At 38.7% G+C, this 16414-nt stretch overlaps 1 long non-coding RNA gene across 1 annotated transcript; it reads right to left on the reverse strand.

Moving 5' to 3' along the window:
* Nucleotides 1-12527: 12527 nt before the first annotated feature.
* Nucleotides 12528-15969, reverse strand: LOC142167948 (uncharacterized). The gene is made up of 2 exons (XR_012698208.1): nt 15232-15969; nt 12528-12807 (listed from the first exon to the last, which is right to left on the reverse strand). It is a non-coding gene; the product is annotated as an uncharacterized LOC142167948 (long non-coding RNA).
* Nucleotides 15970-16414: the final 445 nt, after the last annotated feature.

A 16414-nucleotide genomic window follows, 5' to 3' on the forward strand; every position in this document is an offset into this window, starting at 1 on the left:
AACCGTTAAAAGCAAGATTCGCCAAATTGGCATGAGGGTCGGTCATGATAATGAGAGTGTCGCCCAACGGTGCTTTAGAAATGACAAATGAAAAAGTAAAATGTTTAACATAATTGTCAAGGCCAGCACCATCGGAAGAGACTATAAATCTATTGTTTAATTATGTTGTTTGCACTTGGCATGTCTTGAAGATTGGAATGACGAAGGCATTTTGTTCTGCTACCCAAACACTTTATCCTTCGTTAACCCCTTTTGAGCCTTATTTATTTTCCTTTCATACCCCTCGTTCGGAATCAGTAGCAACGAAGAAAAAAAAGAAAGAAAGAAAACAACAAAACGAGAAAAAGCGAAAAAAAAAGGAAAGAAAAGAAAAATGATAACAAAAAAAAACAAAAACAAAAACAAAAAAACAAAAAAAAACAAAAGAAATTCAGAATGAAAAGAGGAATTGGGAACTACGTTTGACCTGATTCCTCAAAGAGGATACGTAGGCGCTTCACGGCTCGGTCATAGTTTTGAAAAATGAAAAAAAAAAATCAATTAAAATATCCCCAAGCAAGAAACTGGAGCAAAAGTTGCGTTTGTTGTAAATAAATCTAATTCCGAAGGTTGTAACTAATAACCCAAAAATTAATATATTTTTGAGCCTTTTATACCCTTTCTTTCTAGCCTATCCAAAACACACACTACGGTCCAAAGAAAGACCTTCTGATCAGTCTTTAAAAAATGCCAAGTCAGACAAATGAAGAGTCTTACCGGCGAACATAACATTCTATTCCACAGCAGAAAGGACTCTAATCTCCAACAGAAAGAGTCATACCAGCAACACTCCAAATCCCCAGCTGGAGAGAGATAAAACGAGAGAGTCTTATTGGTGAAAACCTTCGCAGGCACCATAAGGCGATGAAAGCTGAGAAAAGAACCAAAAATGAGAGAGACTTGATAGTGAAAACCCTTCGGGCACTACAAGTCGAATAAGATTGAGAATCAGATGGGGAATCGCCAATTGAAGATCTTGAAAGATGATTGACGGTAGAGGATAGGCCACATACGCATGTCATGGCCATTAGAGTCGGTATCTGCGTTTGATAGATTTTTATTTGTAGTTTCTTTTGTAAAAGAGTCATCGTTTCCTTTGTCTTTTATTTTGTTTCTCTTATCTTTCTCCTTTCATAGAAAAACCCCCCAATAGAGTCTGTCTGGTCCGAACAAGTATGAAATGACTTCAAATATGCCATCAGCTTTTCAAGATGAGATCTGACTAGTACATCCAAATGGTATAGTCAGCAAGGAACAAGCGCGAGGCCAGTGTCAATAAAGATATCCCCAGCAAAAGGGAATTGACAAAAGGATTGACGAGCGTCAAGAGGGATATCCTTGCCAAAACCAAGGTTATAAACCTCAAAGACAAGGCCCGTGAACAAAGCAAGGAGAGCAGTGAGCATGATTTGGCGAAATCCATACTAGACTAAAAGGTCGGGGAAATGCCAGTTGCCAAGCTATGCCACAAAAAAAGAGGGATATCCCCAGCAGGAAGGGATTATCCCCAGCACATAATATCATCCCCAACAAGTCGTGGAGTACAGCGCAATGAAGGAGAAAGGGAAAGTCATCCCAATAGGAGTATCATAGCCAACCACCATGTTTTAAACTAACAAATTTTGTTTGATTTGAAGCAGGTAACGGAAATGGCATTGATGCTAGAACTGCATGCCACAAGGGATATTATCGAACTGGGGCAGAAAATTTTCCTTCCATTTAGAAAATTTTCTGGAAGTCAGGTACCCCCAGTTGATAACATTTTACCCCCCAACAGGTAAGTAAATAATTCCCCAGCAGTGTTATCCCTAGCAGTTTCGAGGAGTCCAACATAAGGTTGGAAAGTCGGTATCCTCAGCGGTTCCTTTTGGGGAAAGGCAAAACGACTCTCAAGGGAGGTAGTCTTCGAAGGAAGAAGCTATGCAAAAACAAAACAAAAAAAAGAATAAAAAAAAGAATAATAAAAAGAAAAAGAAAAAGAATAAAAAGATAAAAAAAAAGAAAAAGGAAAGGAAAGTCATCCCCATCTAAATAATCACCAATAGTTTCGAGGGAGGACAACACAGGTAAGTAAATAATTCAAAAAAAAAAGCGAAGGTTTCATTAATAGGAGACGCACTTCCTAGTTTGAAATCATTAGAGTTCTACCCATAGGAGATGCATTTCCTCCTAAGATTGTTTTAGTTTCACCCCATAGGAGATGCATTTCCTCCTAAGGTTGTTTTAGTTTTACCCATAGGAGACGCATTTCCTCCTAGGTTTGTTTTAGTTTCACCCATAGGAGATGCATTTCCTCCTAAGTTTAAGTTTTACCCATAGGAGACGCATTTCCTCCTAAGTTCACTTTTACCCATAGGAGACGCATTTCCTCCTAAGTTTAAGTTTTACCCATAGGAGACGCATTTCCTCCTAAGTTTAAGTTTTACCCCCTAGGAGACGCATTTCCTCCTAAGTTCGTTTTAGTTTCACCCGTAGGAGATGCATTTACTCCTAAGTGGTTGTTAAAGATTAAAAAAAAAGACCTAGTCTGATGAACCTTCTCCTAGGATCAAAATCTTAGTCTGATGAATCTTTCTCCTAAGATACCAAAAAGAAAAGACCTAGTCTGATGAACCTTCTCCTAGGATCAAAATCTTAGTCTGGCGAATTTTTCTCCTAAGATAGAGACCTAGTCTGATGAACCTTCTCCTAGGATCCAAATCTTAGTCTGATGAATCTTTCTCCTAAGATACCAAAAAACAAGACCTAGTCCGATGAACCTTCTCCTAGGATCAAAATCTTAGTCTGATGAATCTTTCTCCTAAGATACCAAAAAACAAGACCTAGTCTGATGAACCTTCTCCTAGGATCAAAATCTTAGTCCGATGAATTTTTCTCCTAAGACTCTACCTAGTCTGACGAACCTTCTCCTAGGATCAAAATCTTAGTCTGATGAATCGTTCTCCTAAGATACCAAAAAACAAGACCTAGTCTGATGAACCTTCTCCTAGGATCAAAATCTTAGTCCGATGAATTTTTCTCCTAAGATAGAGACCTAGTCTGACGAACCTTCTCCTAGGATCAAAATCTTAGTCTGATGAATCTTTCTCCTAAGATACCAAAAAAAAAAACAAGACCTAGTCTGATGAACCTTCTCCTAGGATCAAAATCTTAGTCCGATGAATTTTTCTCCTAAGATAGAGACCTAGTCTGACGAACCTTCTCGTAGGATCAAAATCTTAGTCTGATGAATCTTTCTCCTAAGATGCTAAAAAAACGTTTTGAAAAAAAGAGTCATTTTCCTAAACCCAGGCGCCCACCTGTATAACGAGAGGAATACATTTCAGTCTTTTTCATTTCAAGTGTTGAAGCCAGGCGCCCACCTGTATAACGAGAGGAATACATTTCAGTATTTGCATTTCATGTGCCAGGCGCCCACCTGTATAACGAGAGGAATACATTTCAGTCTTTGCATTTCATGTTCCAGGCGCCGACCTGTATAACGAGAGGAATACATTCAGTCTTTACATTTCCAGTATTGAAGTTGGGAGCCCGCCCATATAACAGAGGAATACATTCAGTCTTTTCATTTCAGGTGTTGAAATTGGGAGCCCGCCCATAATAACAGAGGAATACATTCAGTCTTTACTTTTCAAGTATTGAAGTTGGGAGCCCGCCCAGATAACAGAGGCATACATTCAGTCTTTACTTTTCAAGTGTTGAAATTAGGAGCCCGCCCATAATAACAGAGGAATACATTCAGTCTTTACTTTCAAGCGTTGAAGTTGGGAGCCCGCCCAGATAACAGAGGCATACATTTCAGTCTTTATATTTTCAGAGTTGAAGTTGGGAGCCCGCCCATAGAACAGAGGCATACATTTCAGTCTTTTCATTTCAAGTGTTGAAGCCAGGCGTCCACCTGTATAACAAGGGAATACGTTCCATATTTTACCAATAGGAGGCGCATTTCCTAGCTTGGATTTTTTAGGTTATATATTATTTTAGGAGACTCACTTCCTAAATTGAGATTCTACTCGTAGGAGATGCACATCCTAGTCTAGTCTTTAGTTCACTCTCAGCATTGCATCAGTAGGGTCGGTGGGTTACGATTTTGCTAACGACTCACAAACCTTCCCAGTGCAAACTGGGTTAGGAAATTTCACTTGTGTTATTTATTTTGGTTGTCAGGAGCCTGCCTGTAGAGTGGAGGTTGTTATATGTCAAAGATTGAAGAAGTTAGGGGTCCGCCTGTAGAACAGAGGAACATCGTTCAAGGTCAAGCCGTAACCCATTGGGAGGCAGAAGGTTACAACAAAAATCCCCAGCATTCAATCCAAGTTAAAAACAACAAGAAGCTCGCCTCAAAAATGCGAGTCAACAGTCTGAGATAGTCAACGAAAGCTAGTCACAAAAACAAAAAGAAAAAAAAAGAAGAAAAAAAGAAGAAAAAGTAAAAGAAAAAATGAATGAATCCGAAGCACGGATGTGGAGAACAGATGTGATCTGCTCAAGAACTAGCGCCTACAACTAGCAAGTATCAAGGTTCAAATCCAAAGTCTGTATGAAGCACCATTCAAGACTCAAGATCAAGTTTCAGAAGACTTAGAGATAGGAATCCTTGTAACTAGTAGCTGATAGGCTTAGTTAGTCTTTTTCAGTTTTCATTTTTGTTGTAATGACAGGACCGCGGACCGGAACCTCAACGGAACGGCACCTCGATCGGCTCTCCACCTCGGTACACTCCACCATCTCTCTCATTCCCGAACTACACGTGGCCTGATTCCTGTATAACCAAGGATATGTAGGTAGCTCAAATACCAGGGCTCGGTCACATTCCCTTCCTTTCCTTAGGGTGGTCCTTCCAAATAATGGTCGGGTCAAAAACATGTCTAGTCGTTCTTTGTCGGAAAACTCTTCGTGTTTCCAGTCAAAGAGGGGCAGCTGTAGACACCGGATTTATGACCCTCCCCGGGAATTTTTACATTTTTAGCTTAAATATTTAATTTAGGTCTAATATAGCTATTTTGACTATTTTACTTTATTTCGTCGCAAAAAGAAAAATTACAAAAAATATATATATAAATTTTAGTTTATGTATTTCTCATAAACTTGAAAAAATACAAAAAATTGTACTTTATTTTTGTACTTTATATAATTTCGAAAATCACCAAAAAATATAGTTCTATTAATGTTTTGTAGTCATTTTAATTTTGAAAAATACAAAAAATATTACTTAATATTTTATCTTTATAAAAACGAAAATTACAAAAAATATAGTTTTATTAATATTTTATAGCTATTTTAAATCTTGAAAAAATATTTAAAAAAAAAAAGAAGATATAGTTTTATTTTAAATATTAGTCTTATTTTTGGTAGTTACTTTGCTTACATAGGATTAGTCGAACAACGTCGTGTTCTTATTCTCGGGTCCGGGCAAAAGAATAATATTTGGGTTTTAACTTACCCGCTTTTAGGCCTAATTTTCGGACCTAGCCCATAATAATCCGAGTCCACCACGCGTGGGGAACACGGACGGAACACCGTACATGGGGAACCCCACCACGCGTGGAGGACACAAGTCTCGAACCCCACCACGCATGGGGCTCATTTCCCTGGGCAAAACCATTACAAAGGCACGGTCAAAAACATTTTTGGAGGGGGGGAACGAACGGATTTTGAAAGAAAAGGACATTGTTCCTTCATCTTCTTCCTTGGTTTTTTTGAGGAAAAAACCACTGTCCAAACACCTTCCCCATCACCCTCTATCAAAACCCTACCAGCTCCCTCCATGAGACCACCGGCACCACGACCCTTCCACCCCCGTTAACAATCCCTACGCCGAAACCAAACAGCCCCGTCGACCACTATATCCCCCCAGCCAGCGCGACCAGCTCGATCTCCGCCTCAAATCACCACCCTCAACCCTATTGTCCAAAACCACCATCGACAACTCCATCACCATCACGTCCAAACACCACCCCCACGCACAGCCCGAACAAAAACCCAGCAGTTCCGCCATTTTTAGTCCAACGAGCAGCTATTGCTGCGTGCCAAGCAGTCGTTGCTGCGCTTCCAAGCAACGCACAGCTTCTCCTTCCTCGCATCCAAACGACCCCTTTTTCTGCTTCATCCTCCTCGCGTCGACGCCGTCCAAACGCCCGTCAGCAGCCCCCCTCGCGTCGACCTTACTGCTGTCGACGTTGTTTCATCTTTCGCGAGTAGCTGTGGGTTGCTGCGATCCTGTTTGGCCGAGTTTTCTGTTTTCCATCGAGGTCGACTTTGGTTCGTCGAGTTCCGGTACGTCGAGGTTGTTGTCCGAGGTTTCGTCGCAGGTCCAACGCATCGGACGATAATATCAAGTAGGTCATCTCTGTCCGTGTCCTTCATATTTGCTGTTTAGTAACATGTACATGTGTTTGTTGAAATACAATCCTAGTTCATACGAATAGTATGCAAATGAGCGAGACATATTCATATGATGTTTGTAAATCGCTATTTCTTGTTAATTAACTCCGTATGATATTGAAATTTGGTCGTGAATGCATTTCCTTTGTTTCGTCATGTTAAGTAGTTATTCGGCATTTTGTTTCTTCATGCTCAGATTATTGTTATCTAAATGTTTGTATTAATAGTTGTTTGTACATGTAGTAGTAATGTTAAAACCATAGTAGTAAATTTAATCCCGCGGAAAAATATTCGTTTCATCAAATAAGTTTAATCTACAACCCGTGACCTCGCGAAGTAGCAAAGAAATGTAGTCATTTTAGCCTTGTCCTTTTTCTAAAAAAAAAAAGAAATAAATAAATAAAAAACGAGACTAGCCTCGCCAAATAAAAATGTACAGATTGCGGAGCCCTCACAAAATATATGTATTAAATACTTAGATTCCGGGACGGGCCGTTTAGCAAATTTCACGGCCCCACCCAAAATAACAATGCGCTAGTTGCTTTAGGACGCGCCTTAATAAATCTTACCTTCTTAAACTCGGGTGCACATTTATGTGACCCAAATCCAAATCTCAACGGAGTCGAAATGTGTTTCTAATCACGGGTACATTGATTGTGACGTGGTTCGAGATGCGTGTCCATGACGTTACAAATTCCTTTTAAAAATAAGAACGAGATGAGCCTCGCCGAATAAAAAATACAAAATTGCGGGGCCCTCAGTAAATATTTGCTTTAAAATTACTTAGAATTCAGGAGGGTCGTTTAGCGAATTTCGCGGCCTCCGCAAAATAATAACGCGATAGTCTCTTTAGGCGCGTGTTTAATAATTTACTTTCTTAAGCTTGGGTGTGCATTTCATGCGACCCAAATCCAAATCTCCAAAACATCAAATAAAATGCGTTCCGAATTGTGGGTGCATTTCATGTGACGCAGTCCAAAGACGTGTTTTAAGCGATGTTCACATTCTTGTAAAAACAATAATAATGAAAGCGGTAAAAAGTTAAAATTCGCACATAAGTTCATATTTGTATAAAATCAGATAATCAAGCTGAATATAACAGTTGAGAGACCGTGCTAGAACCACGGAACTCGGGAATGCCTAACACCTTCTCCCGGGTTAACAGAATTCCTTATCCGGATTTCTGGTACGCAGACTGTAATATGGAGTCATTATTTTCCTCGATTCGGGATTAAAATTGGTGACTTGGGACACCCTAAATCTCCCAAGTGGCGACTCTGAAATAAATAAACCAATCCCGTTTCGATTGTCCTTTAATTAGAAAAAACCTCCCTTGCGCCCTCGCGGGTGCGGAAAAAGGAGGTGTGACACTCATGAATTGCCATATACTGAACCTTTGCATTTCACATGAATCCCAAAGTACATTGATTGTTGCCAACTCAGTGTGCCTAATGTTCTTTCTTGACTTATGCTACTTTGATGTTCAAGACAGATTCCGTTTTGTGCAATTAGAAAGCTGGTAGCAAATTTTGAAGTCATTTCTCACTTGTTTTGACCAAACAGACTCAAGAAGATGATGTAAACAAGACAAAAGAAACATAGTAAAGGACAATGGAAATAGATGATACCTAACAAGAATATTACAAAGTAGAAACCTATCAGATGTGGACAACAACTCTAATGGCCATGACATGCACCTTTTGATTAAGTGGCCTAATCTGTCAAGCAAGTCTAATGTTCAACTCTTGTCGTACCTTTGAGTCATGAAACTGGGCTTCAATGCTCTAATTATACCATCTGATTCACGGTTCTTATTCGACTTGTAGTGGCCGAAGGGTTTTCACCATCAAGCCTCTCTCATTTTGTTCTTTTGCCTGTGAAGGTTTTCACCGATAAGACTCTCTAATTTTTGTTTTCCTTGTGTAGAATGGAGTGTTGCCCCTGATGTGAATCATACCTCTAACTCGATTGACTTGGCACTACTCAAAGATTGATCGGAAGGTCTTTCTTTGGACCGTAATGTAGGCTTTTGGATAGGATTAGAAAGAAAAGGTATCATAAAGGCTCAAAAACACCTTAAAAGGGCTCAAAATTATAACTTTTGGAATCAGATCTCTTACAACAACCACAACTTCTGCCCCAGTTTCTTTGCTTGGGGACTTTTAAAATTTTATGTTGATGAGACCGAACCGTGAGGCTGCCTATGTATCCTTAAAAGGAATCAGGTCGAACGTAGTTCATGACATAGGAATTGCTTTGTTTTTGTACTTTTATCTCCTTTTTTCTTTTTCTCTTTTTTCTTTTCTTTTCTTTTTTTTTTACTCTTTTTCCATTTTTTCTTTCTCTTTTTCTGTTCTTTTTTTTTCTTTTCTCTCCTTTTTTTTCTGTATCGTATTTCTAAACTCTGCTTTTGATTTCAAAAGAGGGATATGAAAGAAAATAAATAAGGCTCAAAAGGGAAACAAAGGGTAAAGTGTTTAGATAACACAATAAAATGTGTTCGTCATTCCAATCTTCAAAACATGCCAAGTACAAACAAACATAATTTAAACCAAAGAAATCATACAAAATATCTTTTGACTGCATCAGAATTGATAACCATATCCACACATTTTCCTTCTACATCTGTTAAATACAAAGCACCATTGGACAACACTCTCGTTACCACGAACGGCCCCTGCCAATTTGGGGTAAACTTGCCTTTAGCTTCAACTTGATGTGGCAGGATGCGTTTCAATAGTGTTTCTTTATGTTCTATCTGCCCCAATTTCACACAATTTGGGCTTGAAGTGATCTCAAAATGCCTTTACTTATTTCCCTCAAATGCCCCTATCAACTTCAAAATTGTTTCATTGTTTCACGACTAAACTAACTTTTAAGACCAGGCTGAGAATTACGCGTGCATGTCATGTCACTAGAGTCAGCAGGAAAATAACTATAAAAGAGAAATAGAACTAAACAAACACCAACTAGAAATAATAGAAAACGGGAAATTGCATTAGACAGATGGTGAAAGGGTTTGAATAACAAAACAAGTTGGGGTTACAACCCTGGAACAAAACCAGACAACACTAAATGAGCTACTACGACTAAACAAACTAGGAAAAATAAAAGGATAGAAGGGTTTGAGTCACAAGACAATATCCGGATTACAACCCTAAAAATAACCCGGACAACAGAAATGACAACAAAATAAACCATCAAGACTCCTCCCCAGCTAGCCAAGAGATAGAGTGTCTTTCCAATTACCAAGCACGGCATCTTAGACTCTAAGTTCCACATTAATATTGCCAAGACCATTACCAACTTCAATATCATTAAGTTCAGTTAGCAAGTTCCTAAGAGGATTCACATGCTCCCTATCACTGTCCTCGATCACAATTGCCCCTTCTTGAATCATTCTTTCTATTTCCCTTTTCAAAGCACGACAATCTTCAATGTTATGCCCTTGGACGTTTGAGTGGTACATGCATCGTACAGTAGGATCAAAACCTTTTGCATATGGGTCTGGAGTATAGCCGAGGAGCGGATCAATCAAGCCAGAATGCTTTAACTTTTCAAACAAGCTTGTGTAGGACTCCCCGATTAGTGTGAAACTATTTCTATGCCTTTGTTACCCTCCTTGCCAATGTTTTATAGGGTTGTTGGGTGCTCAAAAATGTTGTGAAGGTGAGAATTCACTATGCGTTGCTGCCGCTTGCCACAGGGAGTGACCTGGTGGTTGGACAGATGGTCGGACATTGTTCGGAGAATAGTACTGAGGTGGAGCTCGGGGATAGGTTTGGGGTTGGAGTTTAGGCTGGGTATGTTGGTGAGGCGGATCCTTTGGACCATGTTGTGACTCTGAAACAACCATGGCAATATCATTGTGTTCCTTCTAACCCAGCAAGCTTCCTGTGTCATTCTGAATTGCTTGTGTTATGGCTTTTAAAGCAGAATATCGCATGATCTTGCTCGACTTCAGCCCATCTTTCTCCCATTTTTACCACATCATTGAAAGGCCTACCCACAGCCATGATCAAATGCCCAAAGTAAGTTGGCTCTTGATCTTGAAGAAACTACTCGACCATCTCTTTTTCTTCCATCGGGGGATTGACTCTAGCAGCTTGCTCTCTCCATCTGAGCCCGTATTCCCTAAAGCTTTCATTAGGCTTCTTTTCCATCTTGGTGAGGGACATGCGATCCAGGACAATTTTTATGTTGTACTGAAAGTGTCGGGCAAAAGCCTGAGCCATATCATCCCATACGTACCACTTGCTAATGTCTTGGCGGGTGTACCACTCCAGAGCTGCCCCACTCAGACTCTGACTGAAATACGCCATCAATAATTTGTCCTTCCCACCAGCGCCTCTCATCTTACTGCAGTAACCTCTCAAATGGGCTACGGGATCTCAATGTCCATCATACAAATCAAACTTTGGCATCTTTAAACTAGCAGGCAGTTGAATGTCAGGAAATAAGCACAAGTCTTTGTAAGCCACGCTCATCTGGCTCCATATCCCTTGCATGTTTCTTAAAGACTGCTCTAAGATTTTCACCTTCCTGGATATCTCATCTTGCTCCACTGTCCTAGCAGGCTTTTCAGCTTCATCGGGAGATTCAAAATGAGGAGCGTGAGAGTAGGGATCCGAAACCTGGAAGTTGGCTCTGGAGCATAGTGTTGGACATCGGGGACTTTGAGCATAGTCTCGTTAGAGGATCGAGGAAAAGTAGCTGGAGGAAGAGCTACAAGAGCATGAATGGCCAAAGGAGCAGAATATGATGTTCTTTTGAGGGGGAGTGTGAAAAGGTTGTGGAGAGATATCAACAGCAGTGGGAACCTGGGCTTGTGATAGTGGTGGAATAGTTATAGGGTTTTCAGTGTAGTTAGCGGGGAATGAAGGTGGAGGATGCCCCTGATCCAAGACTGATACATTTCTGCCATTTGTTGTTTCACCCTTTGGACCTCCTCTTTCAATTCAGACTCCGACTCCACAAACTCCCTCGACAGGTCAACAACTCTTGTGCCCCAGTCTTTGCTAGCCATGGCCACCTTGCTCTTTGACCTTGTGTTGTACGGAAGAGTTACCAGTTTAAGAACCACAAACCAACCACCCTTCTACTATAATGGAGATAACAAAAATAAACAAAATGAGGTTATCACATTAGCGTTAGGGCATTTAACAGCTGCAAATATCACATTGTGTGCAATGCACCTAGCAACAATTAACGGTTCTAGAATGACTTCGAGGGTTACAAGGTCACTTGGCATCATCCCAATTTGTTCATTTCAATCTTCTCTTTTCTTTCCTTTTCTAGCACTTGCTTACTCATTTTCCTTCCTCTTTTTTTTCTAATTATTACTCTTTTCTTTCCTCTCATTTCTCACATCCCATAATTTCATCTCTCTTTTTTTCTTTTTTTTCTTTTTTCTTCTTTTTCTTTTTCTTTTAATAATAAAAAAATGATTTGATCGAACCCTATGTAGGTTGCCTACGTATCATGACGCCGCATGAATCAGATCTTTGCGTAGTTCGGGAAGATCAGAAATAAAGTAAACAAATTAACATTCTCATTTCCTTTTCTTTTTCCTTTTCTCACCTTAATGAATAATCTGATGAGAAATTATTACGGAAAAACCATTAGAAGAGAAAAATATTTTTTTGATTCTTTTTCTTTAGAAAGGAAATCTAAAAGATGAACCAAAGAAAAATATTTTGAATTTTCGTTTGATATCCTGAAAGAAAGATTTCGAACCAAGAAACGAAAAAGATAAAAAAAATATTTCTAGATTTTAGTTTGATTACCTAAGAGAGAAAGCTGAAAATAAACCAAAGATAAAGTACATTTTTTTTCTATGCACAATATCCTAAAATTCTAGTAGAAATAAAAAGAATTTTTTTTCATATTTTGTTAATTTCCCAAAGAAGAACCTCAAAAGAAAATCTTTTTGGATTTTTGGAACTAAAATCTTAAAGAAAACTTGTAAAGAGGTACTCAAATAAAATTCTCTTTTTTAAAAAAAAATTTAGTCTTAATGTACTAAAAGGAAATATAACAACAATTTTTATTTTGAGTTCTAGATATTAATTTCCTAAAGGAAAACCACCTTAAAAGAATTAGTATTCTAAAGAAAACTTCTAACAGAAATATAAAATGCGTAACCTCTTTTTTTTTGGATTTTTGAGTTACAGCACACTTTTCAAATATAAAGTAGAAAGTACAATAACAAAAGACTCGACATTACTGTAAAAAATTAGAAAGTAAAAGACGACATAAAATGAAGAACCGAGTCAAAACGTAAAAAATAAAAAAAATCTCCTTAAGAAACTCCTGAATGAGTGATCTTGATTGGATGGTCACGGGGCGTCTGTCATACTCAAACTCCGGTAAGTAGATCCACACCTGTATGAAAAAAAACTCAAACCAACACTAGGTGAGACAATAACACTCCCTATTGGACGCATGCAAGACATGATTGAGGCTATTTTTGCAAGATGGCTTATACGGCCTAAAGATGGCAAGAAGTGCAAAATTTGGCTCAGAACCCGCAAAGCCAAGAACCTAAGATTTACTAGGAAGACCGGACCCTATGTGGGTTGCCTACGTATCACACCCCGAAAGACGAGAATCAGGTATGCGTAGTTCGGGCAGATTGGATACAGTCGAGAATAAAAATAAATAATAAAAAAACAACTAATTTAGAGAAAACATATTTTTTTGTCTTTTTTTTTTGAAAAATGATGAAACATATAAACTCTTTTTGGATTTTCTTTTCCCCTTTTTTTGATTTTTTAATTTTCGGAAAATGATGAAAAAGTGCAAAATCTTTTCTTGAATTTTTCATGTTTTTTTTTCTTTTTTTCTTCTTAACAAAAATATGACAGAAAACATAATTGGGACCTACTCGCTTTATCCTCACACTTCACCCTCTCTTTTTCATTTCTTTTTTCTTCATTTTTCATTCGCCCTCAATTATCATTGGTCCGCCAAATGACCCTTTTACCCTTGAAGAAATGCAACATGTAGCACATAGAATGCATCAGGATGGTCTGTTATTTTGGATACACCTGTCCTAGACGGACCCAACCCCTTTGTTGAGTCCCCAAAGTGATGCACATGATGCAAACAAGCGTTCCTACTAGGGATCCGACATGAGGTTGAGTTATTCTAAGTTCAAAAATCTGGGTATGTTGTTCTAGACTTGTGTACCCGAGCAGACAACTCGAGCCGAGGGGGGCTACGTACCGGGAACCAAAAGGCCATCCGGCTTTGTAACTTGTTCGAGCCTCTTCCTAATTTAAAGTATGACACTAATAGAAAAGGAATCACGCCAGCGTGCACATCCCCGAAAATGAGAAGAGAAGGTTTTTGTAGCAGTTTATATACAGTTCAGATAATATCAAAGAGGTAAAAAAACGGCATTTAGCACATTAGCCTCAAACATGTAATAAAACTAGATAATGAATAAAGCCAAAAATAACAATTATTCTCGGATTCTTGAACCCTGAACCAGAAATTTTGGGTTCTTTTCCCCAACAGAGTCGTCAGAGCTGTCACACCTCCTTTTTCTACCCCTGGAAGGGGTATAAGGGAGTTTTTTCCAATTTAAGTGACAATCGAAACGGGACTATTTATTTAGAAATCATAGTCGCCACTTGGGATAATTTATGGTGTCCCAAGTCACCGGTTTTAAATCCCGAATCAAGGAAAGATTGACTCTGTTTTATAGTCCGCGAATACAGAAATCCGGGTAAGGAATTCTGTTAATCGGGAGAAGATGTTAGGCATTCCCAGATTCTGTGGTTCTAGCACGGTCGCTCAACTATTATTATTGGCCTATTTATCTGATTTTAAAATATTTTTAAACCTATGTGCATTTTAAAACGTTTAAAACGCTTTTAATAATCCAATTAATATACAACTAATTATTTGATCACACATTGCGAATCATGTCACGGGAACCGTACCCATGATCCACAACGTGTTTATTTATTTAACAAGATTAAATTGTGATCAGGTCACATAAAGGTACCCCCGGATTTTAGAAGTTAAGCATCACAACTACGTCACGGGAACCGTGCCCATAGCTATGACAATTTATTTAATTAAACGCGCTTAAAGCAAACTACGAGAGTTCAAGGCATTTTTTACACTAGTTAAGATATCGATGCGAGGGCCATAGATTAGGTGATTGGCTGGCACACCTCAAATTTATTAAAGGAAAAAACATTCAAATAAGTGAACTACGGATATTCATATTTAAAACTAATTTTGAGATTAAGTATCACAACCACGCCATGGGAACCATACCCGTAGTTGTGGTGATTTAATTACAAGCCTAAAAACTTGCCTACTCACGTGGCCAGCCTAAACATACTACTAGCGGATCGAGCAAGTAACATAAAACAACTAAAATGATAAACACGATTTTTCATCAACCTTTTAACTACCCGAATCAATTTGAACGCAATTCGTATATCAAGCAACATAATGCCACATTAATGTTCCATAAGGTGTAAGGATTTATCCTTAATTAAAAGTCCTTAAAACATCTCAAACCAACAGGTCGATATATGCTATCATTGAATTCAAGAAATTAACTTAACATGTTCAAACTAATTTATTCCAACCACAACAAGCAATTATCGAAGAAACAGTCATTCCCATAAACCAAAACTCACTGGAAAACAAGCATTAGGAGATAGGGAATTTGACAAACCAAATCATACTCTAGTTTTAATAATAAAATCAAATATTAAACAAACCAAACCATATTCTCGTCGCATGATCAAACAGAAGAACAATTGGAGTGGGAAAGAAATGGACCTCAAAGCAGAACTTTGATGTGACTATGGAACAAGGCCTGGATCGGGAAGTTGAACGGAGATCTCGAACGGAAAAACCTTCCAGCGACCTCGAGTCCTACTCGAATAGGAGAGTAATGAAGCACAAAGAGTAAACCAAAACTCTACGTCCAGATCTTCTATGGGGGAGATCCTGATAGGTTTCTAGGTGTGTGACGGGATGGAGTTGTGGTCGTGTGTGAGGGTGAAGCTCACTGGAGATGGCAGACTCGTGGTGAACGGGAGTCTGGCAGTGATTATGGAGTTCCGCCGATGGCTGCCTCTGTGCGTGTGCGTTTCTGAGGACGTCCGGCTGTGAGGTGAAGGAACAGGTATAGACGCTAGTTTTCTCCGGCAGAAACGCGACTTTGGTGTTTTGTAGTCGTCGGTTGAAGGTGAAGAAACTGGAACGGCTGGGGTCTGTCCAGCGGTGGACTAGCGATGGCTTGGGAGGGTTCGTCGCTAGGGTTTGTAAAGGGGTGAAGAAGATGAAGGTCCTAGGATTGGGGTCTCTAGGGTTGCTGTTGTATGGAGATGGAGATGGAGATGAAGTCTTGGAGATCTAGGGTTTTCGGTGTATGATCTTCATGAAGAAGATGAAGGAGCTGCTTTTTTGTGTAGGTCCCTTTTTAAAATCAAAAAAACGGCTGATGCTCAAAACGTCTAGGTCTAGGGTGTATTTTTTGTGTATTTTGCCGATTAGTCCCTAGGTCTTTTGTGTATTAGGTCCTTAGGTTTTTAAGAAAGGTTTTTCTAGGTTAAGGGAGTATGAGTTTGGTCTTATTGGGCCTGAATTTAGGAGATTGGGGTAGGTCCATATCTTGTTGGGTCTTAAAATTGGGCTCCAAGACTCCAAAAATTATTATTCAAAATCATAGCTAAATTCCTTTAATATAAGATAGTTATACTACATGATGCAAAAACAAATTCTAATTAATTAAACTAAACTATATTAAAACATGAAACTATTATATATTTTTGTATTTTCAAGATTATGTAAATATAAAAATAAGGTACTATTTTTGTATTTTTTTTTTAACTTATGAAAGGTACATAAAATAAATTATTTTGTAATTTTTATTTTTGTGACGAAATAAATTAAAAGAGTCAAAATTAGTTGAAATAAAGATATTGAGCCTAAACTATATATTTACATGCTAAAATAT

The sequence above is a fragment of the Nicotiana tabacum genome, chromosome 13, assembly GCF_000715075.1.
Source record: "Nicotiana tabacum cultivar K326 chromosome 13, ASM71507v2, whole genome shotgun sequence".
In the NCBI taxonomy this organism is placed as follows: Eukaryota; Viridiplantae; Streptophyta; class Magnoliopsida; order Solanales; family Solanaceae; genus Nicotiana; species Nicotiana tabacum.